Source organism: Pinus tabuliformis, chromosome 4_2 (assembly GCF_031772625.1).
Source record: "Pinus tabuliformis cultivar Carrire ecotype Pingquan chromosome 4_2, CPIR1, whole genome shotgun sequence".
Classification (NCBI taxonomy): Eukaryota; Viridiplantae; Streptophyta; class Pinopsida; order Pinales; family Pinaceae; genus Pinus; species Pinus tabuliformis.
Window position 1 is genome coordinate 385,026,658 of NC_142304.1, and position 16,553 is coordinate 385,043,210.

General features: G+C 41.6%; 1 pseudogene; it reads left to right on the forward strand.

The window, feature by feature from the left end:
* The first annotated feature begins 370 nt into the window (after nucleotides 1-370).
* LOC149169563 (putative glutamate carboxypeptidase LAMP1) overlaps nucleotides 371-16,553 on the forward strand; it is a 52,908-nt pseudogene continuing 36,725 nt past the window's right edge.

Here is a 16,553-nt window from a genome sequence, read left to right on the forward strand (position 1 = left end):
GGGTAAGAGCAGCGAATCCACCCTCAGCGACAAGCAAACTGGCAGACCATTTGCAAGCACACCCACTGCGTCTCGGACAGGGAAAAAGAAAACCAAGTGTATCAAAGCATCAGGGAAAGATTACACTATCAAATTCGGCGAAGGCCTCACCATGGGGGATATTTTAGACAGTGCTAGCAAAGTATTGGTGGGTAGGGTTCGAGGTCGAACCTACTCTGCGGATCATTTAGGGCAATGGGTGAAGGAGATTTGGGGGCAGATTTTCCTGCAACTGCCAGAGGTGCAAACCCTTCCTTGCGAATGGTTTGCACTTCGTTTTTCCCACAAAGAATACACTAATTTGGCTTTGGCTTGATTTTGGCATATTGAAATGGCACCGGTTTTACTCAAGCGATGGAGTCCTCTATTCGACCCTGAGAGAGAGCAAATCGAAGCAGGGCCACTATGGGTGAGGCTGCCAATATTACCCTTGCAGTACTGGTCAGAAGAGGTGTTTATCAAAATCGGCAACACCCTTGGCACGTTCCTTGACTATGACAAAACCATTGTCCAATCCAAAAATCGTTCATTAGCCCGTATATTGGTGCACTTGGACACTCGGGAGGGATTGGAAGAAAGGATCACTCTACAATGGAGAAATTTCACCCGGGTACAAATCTTGGATTATGCAGTCATGCCATTTAGATGTCGCAGATGCCATAAGGTTGGGCATCTATTCAAAGAATGCCCTCTTGTAGCAAAACCACAAGAGACAGTTGCAGCGCAAGATACAAGAAAAGATAAAGGAACTCTTGCCATCAACAGAAAGATCACAGAGTTCGGTCCAGAACCTCCTCACAAGGCGACTTCGTCCAAGCCAGTGCAGCATGAAGCTAATACATCTTTTGGTCCTCCATCCCCTCCACTGAATCGAGCACGGGTAGCGGCAGAATCGGCTCGATCAGTAGGTACTCCTATTCCCTCATCTCCTTCTCTTTCTTATGTTACTACATCTAATGCACTGCATAATCATTATGCATCTCATCCACATGTCAGCACCATCCCGGCATCCATTTTCTGCTCCCCTCCCCCCCACCATCTGGTCGATTCTACCACCCCCAACCCTCTCCACCCACCCTGTGATTTGCCCCACTCCCCCCTCATCCCCCCGGCTCCCCCTCACTCCTATAACCTTTGATCAAGAACACCATCCAGGGATCCTCTTCCTTACACAGGCATGGGTCTAAATCTGCCTAAGTCTTTGGCCAGACCACCTAGAGGACGCAAATCATACCTCACCCACGCAATCCTTCATGTTGGGGCTGAGGTACTCTCGGGCAGACAATCATCAATTTACTGGGTTCTTAGAGCAAAGCAAAGCCTAGACACGGTTCCCCCATGAAATGCCTCTCCTTCAACTGTAGGGGATTGGCTAGTTCACCCAAAAAACTAGCCCTTCGTAGACTCTTCACTGTGGAATTGATCTAGGTGGATGTTGGTGGCCACCTACCTATCCCATTTGGACCCCTACAACTATCTCTTTCAGTTTTTCAATTTCCATAATTGTAGCACAATTTACTATATTTGGCAGTTTTTCGGGTCCTCAACTTCCGGAGCCGTTTCAAGGCCCTAAACGACATGTTTTTGGGAAATCTGGGAGAAACATGGGTCCACAGACTGATGTTTCTCTTCCCAAAGTTTTATTGCTCGAATAGATCTTTCTAACGAGCTATTGTACGCGTCAAACGAAGATCAGGTGCCAAAGTTATGACCCCGGGAAGTTGATGTACCAACTTACCCAAAACGAGGCCCACAATTTGGCATTTCATCTTCTAGGGTTAGGTTTTAGGATGTGAAGGGTTTTCCATTGTTTCTCAACAATAAATAGGCCTTCGAGCCTCATTGTAACACAGTTCAGAGGCATGTAGCCACCACATCTCTTCTCAGAGATAAGCTACCATCGCCCTAGCTAGTTTATTTCCATCGCTGTTTGTAAGCATATTTCAGTATTTTACATTAATGAAATGAAGTATTATTTCCGCTGCATCTCTGTGTTTATGGTTATCTTTGTAATTTGTTTTCTTACTGTTTAAATCTGGATCAGTGGTATCAGAGCGGTCTGTTTTTTCTCTGTTTTTCTTTGCATGTCCCCAACGAGGTTGGGATATAAGAAGTTAGGGCTTGAACTAGTCGAACCTTTACAAGACCAGCCTCGAAAATCCCGACGGCCTCCCATGGCGGATGAAAAGAAAGATGAGCGTGCAGGAGATCCTATCAAAATCTTGCTAGAAGAAGCCCTCGAGCAACAAAGGAACATGATGATGGACAGTTTTGTGCAGATCCTTCAGCGGCTACCCAGAGGTGACACATCGGCTTCCAGTAGCTACGCTGGAAATGCCACGCCCTTTAAGGTACAAGTTAACTTTGAAATCCCCATATTTGAGGGTCAGATAGATGTAGATGTCGTAGATAAATGGTTAAATCTGCTAGAGGGTTATTTTTCTGTTCATGAATTTTCGAGTCGAGAAAAGATTGTTTTCGCTCTTCTTAAAGCAGCCCCCCACGTCAAGGACTGGTGGGAAACCTACTGCGAGCAGCAGGATGAAAGTACGGTCTCACTGTTTTTAGCCACATCCACTTGGAATTCATTTTAGGATGCCATCAAGGAGCAGTACTACCCTGTCAAAAGCTATGAGGAGAAATACATAAAGTGGACCACACTACGACAGGGAAGAGACCAAGATGTGCCAAAGTTCACAAACATTTTTCATACCCTTCGCACACAGTTGGGTATCAAGGATTTTGAGTTGCATTTGGTATTCAAATACCGCGACTGCCCACATAGGTACATCCAGGAAGAAATGGAGTTCCTGAACATTTCCTTGCTTGGCATAGCATACCGATACGCTGTCAAGATTGAGCAGAAGTTTAAACAAAAGAAGCAAGACTTTGGATCTACGAATCAGAAGACCAAAGAACAAAGCCAAGGTGGGGTGACCCAAGACAACCCGTCGAAGCCGCAAGAAAAGAACAACATCCTGAAGTCGAAGAAGGACACAGAAAAGTGATGTGAGTTCCACAAGAGTCCCACTCATAACACAAGTGAGTGTCGGACCAAGCAGTCACTAGTGGCCAAGTTGAAGGCTTCAGAATCAGATGCATGTTCCGACCCTGAGTCAGAACCTGACAAGGGGAATGGCAAAGGGAAGTAGATCATTGATGAAGAACCCAACGTCACTGTTGCCACCGCCAATATCCAAAAGAATGAGCCCAAAGACCCAGCGGAAGGGGAGTGTCTTTCCCACTCACAGATGTGGGTGAAGGGTTCGCCGCTACAATTCATTGTCGACAGTGGTAGCCAAAAGAACCTCATTGCAGCCGAGTTCGTGAAGCGGTTGGGCCTACCGACTACACCACACCCGCAGTCGTACAGTATCGGGTGGCTTCATGAAGGACGAGATCTCAAAGTTCGCCAGCAGTGCCGCCTTCCCTACAACATCAAGCCCTTCACAGACGAGGTATTGTGTGATGTTACACATCTGGATGTTTGTGATGTACTATTAGGCCAACCATACTTGTGGAGGCGACATGCTTTGTATGAGTCAAGTTCTCGCGCTGTCATTATTTCTTTAAATAATTCATTATATAGGATACTGGAGGTAGCCCCACCTACCGCCATCTCTTTGATCACTTCCAAGAAAGGTAGCAAGCTCATCTCCCAGACTAGGAAATTCATTTTCTATCTAGTTTGCTCCCAAAGTAAGGGGAAGATCGTTGCTACATCCACGACCCCCACAAAGGGTTCCTCCACGCAGTAGCAGTAGAGGGATACGGTCATGAAAGAACACAGGAACAGCTTCTCCTCACCTACAGAGGTACCACACAAGCTTTAGGTGGGCAACAAAGTTTGGTTGCATATGCAGAAAGAACGCCTTACAAGAGCCCATCAGAAGCTCCGACCACACCGACATGGTCCTTACACCATTACTAAGGCTGTGGGAAATAGTGCTTTGGAGCACAACATTCTTCCATTCCTTCACCTGCACCAAGTGTTCAATGTGTACCGCACTCGACCATGCTTCCCACCATTACTGGACACATCCGAGATTGCAGAACAGCTCACCAGGGACCAAGTTCAGCAGATGGAGGAACTCAACGCAATGGGGACCATTGCTTCCTGAGGGGGGAGGAATGATCCAGGTGGATGTTGGTGGCCACCCACCTATCCCATTTGGATCCCCACAACTGTCTCTTTCAGTTTTTCAGTTTCCATAATTGTAGCACAATTTACTATATTTAGTAGTTTTTCGGGTCCTGAACTTCCAGAGCCATTTGAAGGCCCTAAACGACATTTTTTGGGAAATCTGGAAGCAACATGGGTCCATGGACCGATGTTGCTCTTCCTAAAGTTTTAGTGCTCAGATAGATATTCTAACGAGCTATTGTATGCGTCAAATGAAGATCGGGTGCCAAAGTTACGACCCTGGGAAGTTGATGTACCAACTTACCCAAAATAGGGCCCACAATTTGGTGTTTCATCTTCTAGGGTTAGGTTTTGAGATGTGAAGGGTTTTCCATTGTTTCTCAACAATAAATAGGCCTTCGAGCCTCATTGTAACATAGTTCAGAGGCATGTAGCCGCCACATCTCTTCTCAGAGATAAGCTACCATCGCCCTAGCTAGTTTATTTCCATTGATGTTTGTAAGCATATTTCAGTATTTTACATTAATGAAATGAAGTATTATTTCCACTACATCTTTGTGTTTATGGTTATCTCTATATTTTGTTGTGTTCCTGTTTAAATTCGGATCAGGAATTGATCGACTTAATCCTCCTTTAAGAAACCCTTGGAAAAGCACAGAATGTCACCAAAACATTACAGTCAATCTGCCTTGGATGGATTTTCACTGCACTTGATGCCACGGGACGTTCTGGAGGTCTGGCTATTGGATATAACCCCCTTGGAAACCTGGGGAGGCAAGGGTTATATGGGTATTGATTTCTTCTCTGCCGATTTGGGTATGGATCTCAGGGTCATGAATGTTTATGGGCCATGCCATGGAAGAGAGGCTTTCTGGAATCACCTCCTTAACCTATCCCTGTCCTTGGTTGACAACCTCATACTAGGAGGGGATCTAAACTTCTCTATTGGATTCAGCAAGTCTTGGGGCTCTGCGGCCCAGGTTGATCCTCTCTTAGAAGCCATGGAAACCCTTCTTGACCAGGCATAGCTCATTGATGTTCCTATGATAAAGCCTCTGCCTACTTAGAGGAATAGAAGAGTTGGGGAGGTAGCCCTAGCCAGAAGACTTGACAGGTTTGTCATCAAGAACCAGTTTTTGCAGCTCTTAACACATTATAGGCAATTGGTAGGGTCAGGAGGCATATCTGATCACTCTCCTATCTACCTAGAAGTTACCGATCCTCCTATCAAACCTCGGGCACCCTTCAAGTTCAACTATGTTTGGCTACAGGACCCCGGATATATTGAGATGGTCAAGAATCATTGGGTAGAAAACCCACCTTCTCAGCATCATTCTAAGGCTGAAGGTTTCTGCCAAAATCTTCTACAACTCAAGAAGCTCACTATCAAGTGGGCCAAAGACAAACAAAGGAAGGACAACCAGACTCTCTCCTCTGTGGAAGCTGACCTAGCTGACCTTACCGATGACAATAATAGGGGATTTATGAGTGCTGAAGGCAAAGGCCATTTGATTGATCTGGAGAACAAAAGAGCAAATATTTTAAAGGAATGGGAGGAAACCTGGAGGCTAAAGAGTCGGGCTATCTGGCTTAAAGCAGAAGATGACAATACTAAGTACTTCCAAAACTTTGCCAAAGGAAGGAAAGCTGCCAACACCATTTGGCAGATGCCCACTCCGGATGGAGGCTCTGCTCACACTTTCCACTAGCTCTCACAACTGGGCATAGCACACTTCCAACATCTCTTCAAGGAACCTCCTAGTTGTAATATGGCTGAGATCATCCGTGTAGTTGGGCACTTCCCTCGATTTGTTGATCAAGATACTGCAGACGAGATATCTACCCCTATCTCTAGAGAAGAGCTGGAAGGAACTCTCAAGTGGTTCCAAAAGGACAAGAGCCCTAGGTTGGATGGATGGCCTATCGAATTTTATCTTGCATTCTTTGACACCATTAGAAATGATCTCCTCAGTGTAGTAGAAGAGTGCAGATTGTCAGGGAGAATGTATGAGGCCATCAATACCACCTTCATAGCTCTTATCCCGAAATCAGACTCCCCGAACTCCTTCAATGATTTCCAACCTATCTCTCTCTACAATACTCTATACAAAGTCATTTCTAAAATCATAGCTAATCGGATTCGTCCCATACTATCCCACCATATCTCCCCTGAGTAGTTTTCTTTCCTCCATAATAGGCAGATTCATGAAGCTATTGGTACAGCTCAGGAAGCCATTCACTCTATAAAATCAAAAGCTCTGAAAAGCATTATACTCAAGATTGACCTCGCCAAGGCTTTTGATCATGTAAGTTGGCTCTTTATCAAGATGATTCTCATTCACTTAGGCTTTCCTATTGATTTCATCAATTGGATCATCTGATGTATCAATACAGTCAGCTATAGCATTCTGATCAATGGCTCGGCATCTCACTTCTTTCATGTTGAACAAGGATTGAGGCAAGGCTATCCCCTGTCTCCTCTTTTATTCCTTCTGGTGATGGAGGGCCTCAGAAGACTCATTGCCTCGGCAAAGAGGGCGGGCAGACTAAAAGGCCTTAAAATGTTTGATCTCTTCCACCTCACACACCCGCTCTTTGTAGATGATGTCCTCATATTCTTAGATGGCAGTGTCAAGGATTCAGCCACCTTCCATGAGATCCTCAACCTCTTTGAAAAAGCCACTGGAATGACAGCGAATCAAACCAAGTCCACCATCACTTTGTCTCATACTACCCCTCATGAAGCTAGATCTGCCAATCTACACTTTCAGTACTCTCCCCACAATCTTTCGGATGGACTCAAATATCTGGGGTTCTGGATAAAACCCAACAGCTATAGGATTGTTGACTGGATCTGGTTAGTAGTCAAGCTGGAAAAGAGGCTAAAAAGTTGGAATCGTAGGTTACTCTCTAGAGTAGGGCTACTTGTCCTGATCAAATCTGTTCTAGAAGCCACCCCTATATACTGGATGTTCCTCGCCTGGATCCCCCGAGGAATCCTCTGTCATATACGACAACTATGTACCTGATACCTTTGGAATGGGCACAAGGAAGGTAAAATACTTGCTTGGGTTTGCTGGAAAAACATTGCCCTCCCAAAGAAATGGGGGGATGGGGGATAAAAGATCTGCCTTATTTTGCAAAAGCACTAGCAACAAAGATGAGTTGGTCTCTCCTTACTGCTAGCAATCTCTGGACGACCGTGACATATCATAAGTACATCTAGCCACTCTAGATCCTGGACTGGCTTCGTCATCATACCTGGCCTAGTGGAGGAATATCCATTGTTTGGAAAATAATCTTATAGACTATGCCTTTCATTAGATCAGATCTGGCATGGCGCATAAACAATGGTTCTTCTGTGAGAATTGGTGTCGACTTGTGGATAGGTGGGGGAAACTGATACATTCTTCCTTTGGAGCTCATTCAATACCTTAATCACAGGGAGGTCAAGACGATTGCCCATATTGCAGATCAAGACCACCGATCCTTTCTTAGACAACACTGGAGATCAGCTCATGATCTGAATATCCCTGTACAATGGCAACAAACTTGGGATACATACATAGGGGCACTACATGAAGCACATATTATTCTTAATCAGGAACCAGATGTCTTAGCTTGGACCCCTGCTGAGCACAGGAAATATAACCCAAAGTTGGGATACATGCATCTAATACACACCCGAAAGCCCAATCATACCCATGATTGGTGGTAGCAGCTTTGGAAGCTTAAAGCTCCCCCTCGAGCTTGGTTATTCATGTGGTCTGTATTAAACAACAAAACCCCCACGGGAGAGGCGCTTATGCATAGATCTGTATACAGGCCAAGCTGGTGCGTCCTCTGCAAACAGGCATCCGAATCCAATGATCATTTATTTTTGCACTATTCACATGTCTCTCATTTCTTACAAGCCATCACTCAACAACTCTCAATTAGAAACACTTGCCAGGGACCTTCTCTTCTGCATGCCTGGAATAACTGGATCACTGATCATCAAAGGAAAAAAGACCAGTGCCTCCCTCTTATACTCTGCTGGTCCATCTGGCTTGGACACAACCGCCATATCTTCAAGAATCAGCCCGTCAACTGGCAATTGCTCACTGCAAAGGCAATGTCTGTTTACCATGATATCCCTGATGACGAACCACCTTGTACCTGCACTATATTAGGACCTGGTATTATCAAAAAATCCCAGCCATGGGCCTTCTTCGATAGGGCAGCACAAGCTCAAGGCTGTGGGGTGGGGGGGGGGTTGCCTATATATCTGTCAAGCTAGGACTGGGTGAAGGAACAAACAATTTCGTTGAGCTTATTACACTCAGACACCTGCTACATTTCACCCTCGCGCATAATTGCACTTCTGTTCAGATCTTTGGAGATTCTCAAATTATCATAAATTGGTTCAATGCAAAAAATCAATTTCATGCCATATCTCTTCAAAATATTCTAAATGATGTGCTTAATCTCAAATTAGGTTTTAATATGGTCTCTTGTCAACATATACACAGGGAATACAATGAGGATGCTGACAAGCTTTCCAAGGAGGGCTCGTTACTTCCCTGAGGCATGTGGTTAATCAACGAACAGCTGGGCATAGAGGTCTATCAATATCACCACAAACCATACATAGACCAGGACTACTTCAGGGTGGATCGGCCATAGACTACTTTGTAGCTACAGCTGATGTTTTTTTTGAGTTATAGATAGACTTTGAAAATGCATATATTATTATGACAAAAGAGACAATATTATTTTTTGAAAATGGATGGCAAGGCCATGTTTTTTGCTATCGCAAAATATGTACAAAGCACTATACTGATTATACAGGTATCGCATATGCCTCAAGCATCTACTACATGTAATTTTTCTCTCATAATGAAAGATTACGATTTTTCTCTTCGGAAAAAAATATAATAATAATATAATATTATTATTATATTATTATCTAATATTATTATTATTAATTATTATTATTATTATACAATATAATTGTTATTATTATTTATATAATTTTATAATATTATTATAATAATATGATAATAATTATATTATTTTATTTCTTTAATAATATAATGATAATCTAATTAATTAATATTACTAATATTATTATGAGTTTATATTATTATTATAATATTAATATAATATTCATATAATAATATATATAAATAATCTCGTTGTTAATATTTATATAGTTATTAATAATGATAAATAGTTGGTGTTTAAAAAAATACCCATAATAATTATTAATGTGGTTGATATAAGCTTATCCACGTATATCAATCACATTGAAAAATGTGATTGTATATATATTTCATATAAGCCTATCTGAGTTTATCAACTACATTGGTAAATGCACCCTTTGAACAGACCCTATTTTTTGCAGTCCCGTGGTCACTACACTATCGAACTATTTTTCATTCTAATACATGCTCCTTAATTTCTAAGCTGGTAGTTCACACCCTACTCTACCCGTTCACGCATACTTACAAGCTCACGCCAAGAATGTGCAGCATGGGCAAAATAAAACAACCGTTTTCATTTTATATGATAAAATCCTATAGCATAAATTGTAAATCTTCTTCAGGAAAAATGAGTGACCGGTTGAGAGAAAAACGAAGCCTAAAATGTAATCTAATTTCTCTATTTCAACGACTACAAAGAAAAAGAAGATTACCTAGAAACTGAAAATTTTCAAAACAATGAAAAATAATCATGTTAATCTTACTTCACACGCATGACACTGACACAGACACCGACATGACTGACCATTAATAAATTTAGCTTTCTAACAATTACTCAATCTACTATTTACAGGAACTCAAATAGTTTTAACAGGGTTGGAATTTCAAAACAGACTTATTCTTCAAATTTGCCTATTTTCACACTTCTCTATTTATTTTCATAAATTCAAAAAAAATTGATAGTTTTACAAAAATTTTAACTATATTTAATAAGCAAATGACCTAGTGACAGAGAATTTGCCCATCAAATTCTATTCCTACATCTCATTGACTTCAATTAACTAACTACACATCTAGGGGTAAGGAATCAAGACCATACCAAAAAAAAGTCCTTATGGCACAGGGAGAACAAATTCAACCATGACCCAAAAATCATGGTGAACACAAGGAAAACAAATTCAATACAAAGGACAAAAATTAAAACCAAGAGGCTAATTCCTAATGAGTTATACATACATGATTTCAAAACCAACAAGCTTATTGGTATAAACCTAGTGAGTTATCCATACATGATTTCCCATATAAACCTAGTGAGTTATCCATACATGATTTCCCATTTTTAGATAATTAGGTTAAAAAACGATATATAAAACATAAATTATTAATAAAGTAATAATAATTTTTTTGTTTTTAACACTTAGTTTATCTTTATTTCATATCATTTTGACTATGATAGGGTTATTACATTCATCATGTATTCAAAGCCATTCCAGCTCTATTTGTGATTGAATGGTTTTTTGGGTTAACATATCACAAATGAATTTATATATTTTGTAGTGTCACTACTAAGAGCAGTTTTTTTATTTGTAATATTTAATTGAATGAGTAACAAGGTTCTACTCTCCCGATGAAATGTTTTTTGGGTTAACTTATTCTAAATGAATTTACATATTTAGTTGTTTTAGTAATAATAACTGTTTTTTTATTTGCAATATTTAATTTAGTTATTGAGATGATCAAAATGTTAGCATTTCCCATTACACCATAATCAATTGGTTTTAGTAAATTTCCAAATCTTTACCATTATCTTGAATAGGTAATTAGTCTCAAATTCTCAAAGTGATAGCGAGTCCAATCAATTCAACACAAAAAAATAATAAATTCATAAAATAACAATATTTTACTAAATTAATAATAATAATAATAATTTCAAAATAATACTTTTTGTCACTAATTCTTTGAAATATACCTATGATATTGGTATTCCCATTAGTAGCTTGAATCCATATCATAAGATTCATGGTTAAGTTCTGTGCAATTATTCTAAAACCAACCCACATAAATTTAGTGCCCACCATGGTTTTATGAAATTTCAAAGTCTTTCATGTGATTAAAATCTTAAACCTAGTTTTAAGTAAGTTTGGGTGTCCACCATGGTTTCATGAAATTTCAAAGTTTACAATAGTTCTATTGGATCGAAATCTTGAACATAGTTTGAAGTGAATTTGGATGTCAATTATAGTTTAGCAAGATCAAATTTCGATGTCTTCCGTAGTTTCAAGGGATCAACATCTTGAAAATAGTTTTGTATGTTAAGGAATTTTAATCCTCCAAATTTATTCAAAATGTAGATTATGCGGGAAAACCATCATACAAACTAGAATTTAGAATTTTTTATTTAAAAAAATCCTATGGGAACAAAATTTATCATTGAATTTTATAATAAATGTGTTTAGAGGACAACTAGTACAATAACCTTTTAGTGAGAGGAATCCTGAAAATTTTCAATAAATTTTATAATAAATATAGACAACTAGTATAATTTTTCTACAGAACAAGATACAAATATCTTTATTCAAAATTTAAAATTTAAATTTTTATTTAATTTAATAATAAATTAAAAAAAAAAGCGTAAACTTTCATATGCATATTAAAATCCTCATTAAAACAATAAAACATTAATTGAGATAAATAATAGCAACTTCGCAATGTCCCTTCCCACTTTTGATAGATATTGCTACTACTAGTTTTGGAGTAATAAATGTGCATATACCATGATAGATTTCACTACTACTAGTTTTAGAGTAATAAATGTCTATATAGCTTTATATATAATGTGGGATAGGGTTTCATGTCAATATCGAGTCTTGTTAACAATGTTTTTGGTGTAGCAGATGTAACACCCTCTAAAATTTTGGCCTCCATTCAATTTCAGAGACTTCCTTGGGTTTTTCCTTGATGTTTGCAAGCACTTGGGCTCATCCTACAAGCCCATGTTGAGTCTTTGCACCCTCCTCACTTCACTGTTCATCAGACATATTTTTGCATGTTGGTCACAATGTCATGCTTGCAGTCATGTTCTGGCCATGCACAAGGTTCGCCTTTGTGTGTACAAGTTGTGTCCGCTATGTAAACATTCGTCGCACTCACACACGAAGTTGTATGCACTCTCGCTCAAGCGTCGTCGTGGTCGTTCAACGACCTATCACAAGTGTCACACTTGTTGCTCACACTGTCAGTCAGTCACACTGAGTGTATGTTGCCTTGATGATTCGAGGTGTCTTATCGTCAAGTCATGGTGAGTGTGTGTTCGTGAGGTCATGCATGTACGAAGTCACTCATTCACACACTTGGTCATTTTGTTGAAACTCTGTTGACCAGACCAACCTCCAACAGTTGGACATCCGCTAAGCTACATTGTGCAGTTTCAGCGTAGTGTTTATGTACTGCTACCTAGAAGTGCGCAGAGCTTAAGTCTACCCCCCATGAAGTCTACACTGTGCAATCCTGGAATCAACTCGACTGACTGTCACCCAAAACATCGCAGAAGTTTCCCAGTAGGCCATTTTAATCTGCTATACCCACAAGCACATCAACTAAGCCTCCAGATGGTCAACTAGAGAGTTTGACCGGGCAGTGACCCCGAGCCTCACTCCTCCAAAAAATTGCACAAAATCTGCCAAGCATGCCAGCTCTGTTGACTAAAGAAACTGCACAGACATGCTAGACAGAAACCCAGTGTCCATCACTATTTCCCTAAAAAAAATGTGCAGTTTTTCTAGCCAGTCACCCAATTAGCCGACCTTTTGCTCACCAGAAAACTATGTATTTTTCATGAGCAGTCACCAAGCTACCCAGCATCCCGTTCAGCTCAGAAATTGCGCAAGGATGTCCAGAGGCCAACCTCCCAGCAATTGCGCAGTTTTTTCGAGCAGCACTCCCGCAGCTCCCTAAAAAAATTGCCCATTTTTTCCAAGCAAGCCTCCTGTAGCCCACTGCCAGCTCCCTAGAGGAATTGTGCAGTTTTTGATGCCAACCCCCTCTGGTGCCTGCACTGCTTCCCTCCAGCCAAGCCAGATCTCGTGGATAGCCACTATTGATCCAAATTGTCCATCTTAGTCTCCAAGTGACTTCTGCGCAAGTTTCACCGGCAGTGCATGGAGCTCGCATCCCGACTTGAAATCTGCCGTGCACAGTCTCAAGAGCCTTGTCCTCTCTCCTAGTCACCTGCATCTCAAGGCAAAAGATAATGCATCATGGTAGACTAGGAGATTTCTGGATTTGATGTCATCTCGTCATGAGTGATTGCAGATAGGGGTACATGGATGAGACATGATGTGACGACGAACGATATGAACAAGGAGAGAACATGCAAGGAGATTTGTTCACGAATGGACGAACGAAGAATGCATGTGAGGAGATTTTTTTGCGAACGGACGAACATGTGAAACATGCCAAAGTACAATTGAAGGAGCGACGTGCACATGTGACATCAAGCGAACACCAAGACCATCGAAGACTCTACACACCTTTCCATGTGGAGGTGAAGCTATGATACACATAGAGCACATCCATCACTTAGTAGCACTGTAGCTCGACATGGACACCACCAGCAGCATGAACATACCAGCACTGTCGTGTCGAGTCGTGTCATGAGTCATCTTGGCCACATCACTAATGTGGGCCATACAGTTGTAAATCAATGTAATGTAAAGTGGAAGTCCAAGAGACCCACGTGTAATATGAAGAGTCATGTGAAGTTGAAGAGTCGAATATGTCAAACAATCATGAGGGAATTCGAACAGTCACAAGGGTCAGTTTTACCCTTGGCTATAAATACCCCTCATTTGTACATGTAAAGGACTTTTCACCTTGGCTCCTCCCACATAGCCTTAAGAGTCTGTAATCTTTTCTTTGAGGAGCGAGCAGTGGCTCCAATGCCCCACTATCGGGGTTAGTGATGTATGGTGTATCAATGTGTCTTGGAACTTTCGCTTAATTCAGATGCTTGATAACAGGCCATCATGTTTTCACACATGTATTGTATTTGTTTGTGAGACTATTCTTTAGACACTTGTAATGCATGTTGCTTTAACCTGTGTTAAAATAGTTGAACTATTTCGATTGTTCTAATACATATGCTTAGGAAAATGTGTTGTATAAGTTGTTAACGTTATCCCGCATGTGTGGGCTCTCCCACCGTACACTTGACAGAACCATTCTCAAAAACTTGTTATAACGACCGTCGCACTCGTGTGGACTACTCCACTAGGTTTTGTACGTGCTATCCATCCATTGTGTGTTTGTGACTGCCGCATCCATGTGGACTACTCTACTAGAAGTTGCACATGTCCTGTTGTGTTATGTGTCTCTAATAGAGTTGGGACTATTCCCTTTTGACTTGAGACTCACTTCCACCCTCTCCCTCTGCAGTGAAAGAACATTGACACAAGTAACACTAAGCACTCACCAGGAACGCGAACCTCGCTATTCAAAGACAAAGCAAATCACTCCCATGTGCTGACAAGCAAGAGCTAAGGCAAACCTTTAAGACAATGGCAACCAGGCCATCATACCGGATGTGACTCCTACACCAAACAGTGTGAGGACTAGTTGGGACTTCATACCCGGGAGATCCCCTAAATGTTGGTGGGTCTAGCACCGTCAACATTTCTGGTGCTAGAAGGAGGGTCGCCAGTTGTTTATGGCTGAATGTCCTCTCACCCCCATTCATCAATAATTTGGTCAAGGCAGTAACTCGCACACCCTCTCACCTACGCGCGACTATGAAGTTGGTTACTCCTCCCCTCCCATATGTGAACGTGAAATTTTGTATCGGCACCTTCGCTCCATCCATCCCATCACCCGTCTATTCGTGAAAGTAGTCGGACTGATCCTAGGAATACAACATCTTCCATATGCATCAAGAAAGCCCAAAACCACTCCCACTTGGGTTGTCGTATCATCGGTGGAAGAAGCAGTTCTTGCCACACTTGAATGTCTGGCAGAAGCTATTGAGAATGGAGAGGAACCTCTGGTCTTCCAATAGGGAGAATGATACACCCTCGTGATCTTGGGCTCAAATTCCGATACAAGAAGCGGAGGGGAAGACAGCGGAGGAGGCGAGGGCGGAGACGAACCAACAGACTCAGAGTTGGAACCATCAGACTCTGAAGAGGAGGAGGACGAAGAAGAAGAAGAAGACATGGCAGACCAAAACTTACAATGGATGCCAAAGCATTTGGAGAGAATGCTCACAAAGTACGACCCTGACAGAGCAGTGAAGGCAAAAGATCACTTGGTCAACTTCTACCTAGAGCTACAGACACTCGAGGTACAGTACGATGACGTTGCATGCAGACTATTCCTGTGTACCTTGGATGGTCACACAACAGTATGGTATCAAATCCTTCCTGTCAACTCCATCCATAACTAAGGTATGTTCAAACGCATGTTTTTGGAAAAAATTGTTGATGACAAGACCTCGACCATGTTTCTCAAAGAGTTGGGAAACCTGAAGATGGAGGCGAAAGAAAAGCTAAAAGATTTCAATCAGAGGTTTATGTGCATATTGAAAAAATTTGCAGCAAACACGAAACCCCATGACTCCATCACTGTTGATTACTACACATCCGCATTGCCAACCAGCATCGCGCAGTTTGTCAAGTGAGCTATGAAACCAACATTGTTAGAAAACTGCGAAGAGGCAATCTTTGTTGAGAAAGACCTGTGCGCGATTGGAGTCATCAAGGATGAAGAACCAATGAAGGAGTCCAGAGACGCAAGCAGGAAGCCCCAGGCTGCGGCAAGCAAGGGTAAAGACAAGGAAGCTAGTGATATTGAAACCCTTACTCGTCTTGTCAAGAACTTGACAACAAAAGTGTTTGAGCTCAAACAACAAACAATTGACACATCTGCGAGCAACCAACTACCCAGAAAAAGACAAGGAAGCATGTCATTAGGAAGAAATCACTTCCAAGCTAAAACTACACAGAGCTCCAGCTCAGTGTTCTATGTAGAACAGTGCACGAACAATGAATTTTTCTCATTTCATGAAGATAAGCACCCGGACGGGTCTTGTTCAAACTGGAAACAAGTTGTAGGTTCAGTATGTGACCATATGCCAAGTATAATGAGCAGTTCGCAGGGCTAGCCAGGAGACATAGACGATGACAAAGATGTTGCACCTGATGAGACATTAAGCACTAGGCAGGTGATCAACATGTATCAGTGCTCACGAGCCACACAAAAGACAAACACTGATAAGCATCCCCAAAAGAAAAATGTTTGATGCAACCTCAGAAGTCAAGGGGCTCCCCCTACAGTTGGGGAAATGCAACAAAGGCTCGAACTGTTGAGGAAGGTTGATCCACCAGCCCCCCAAAAGCAGAAAACACAAAGCAAGC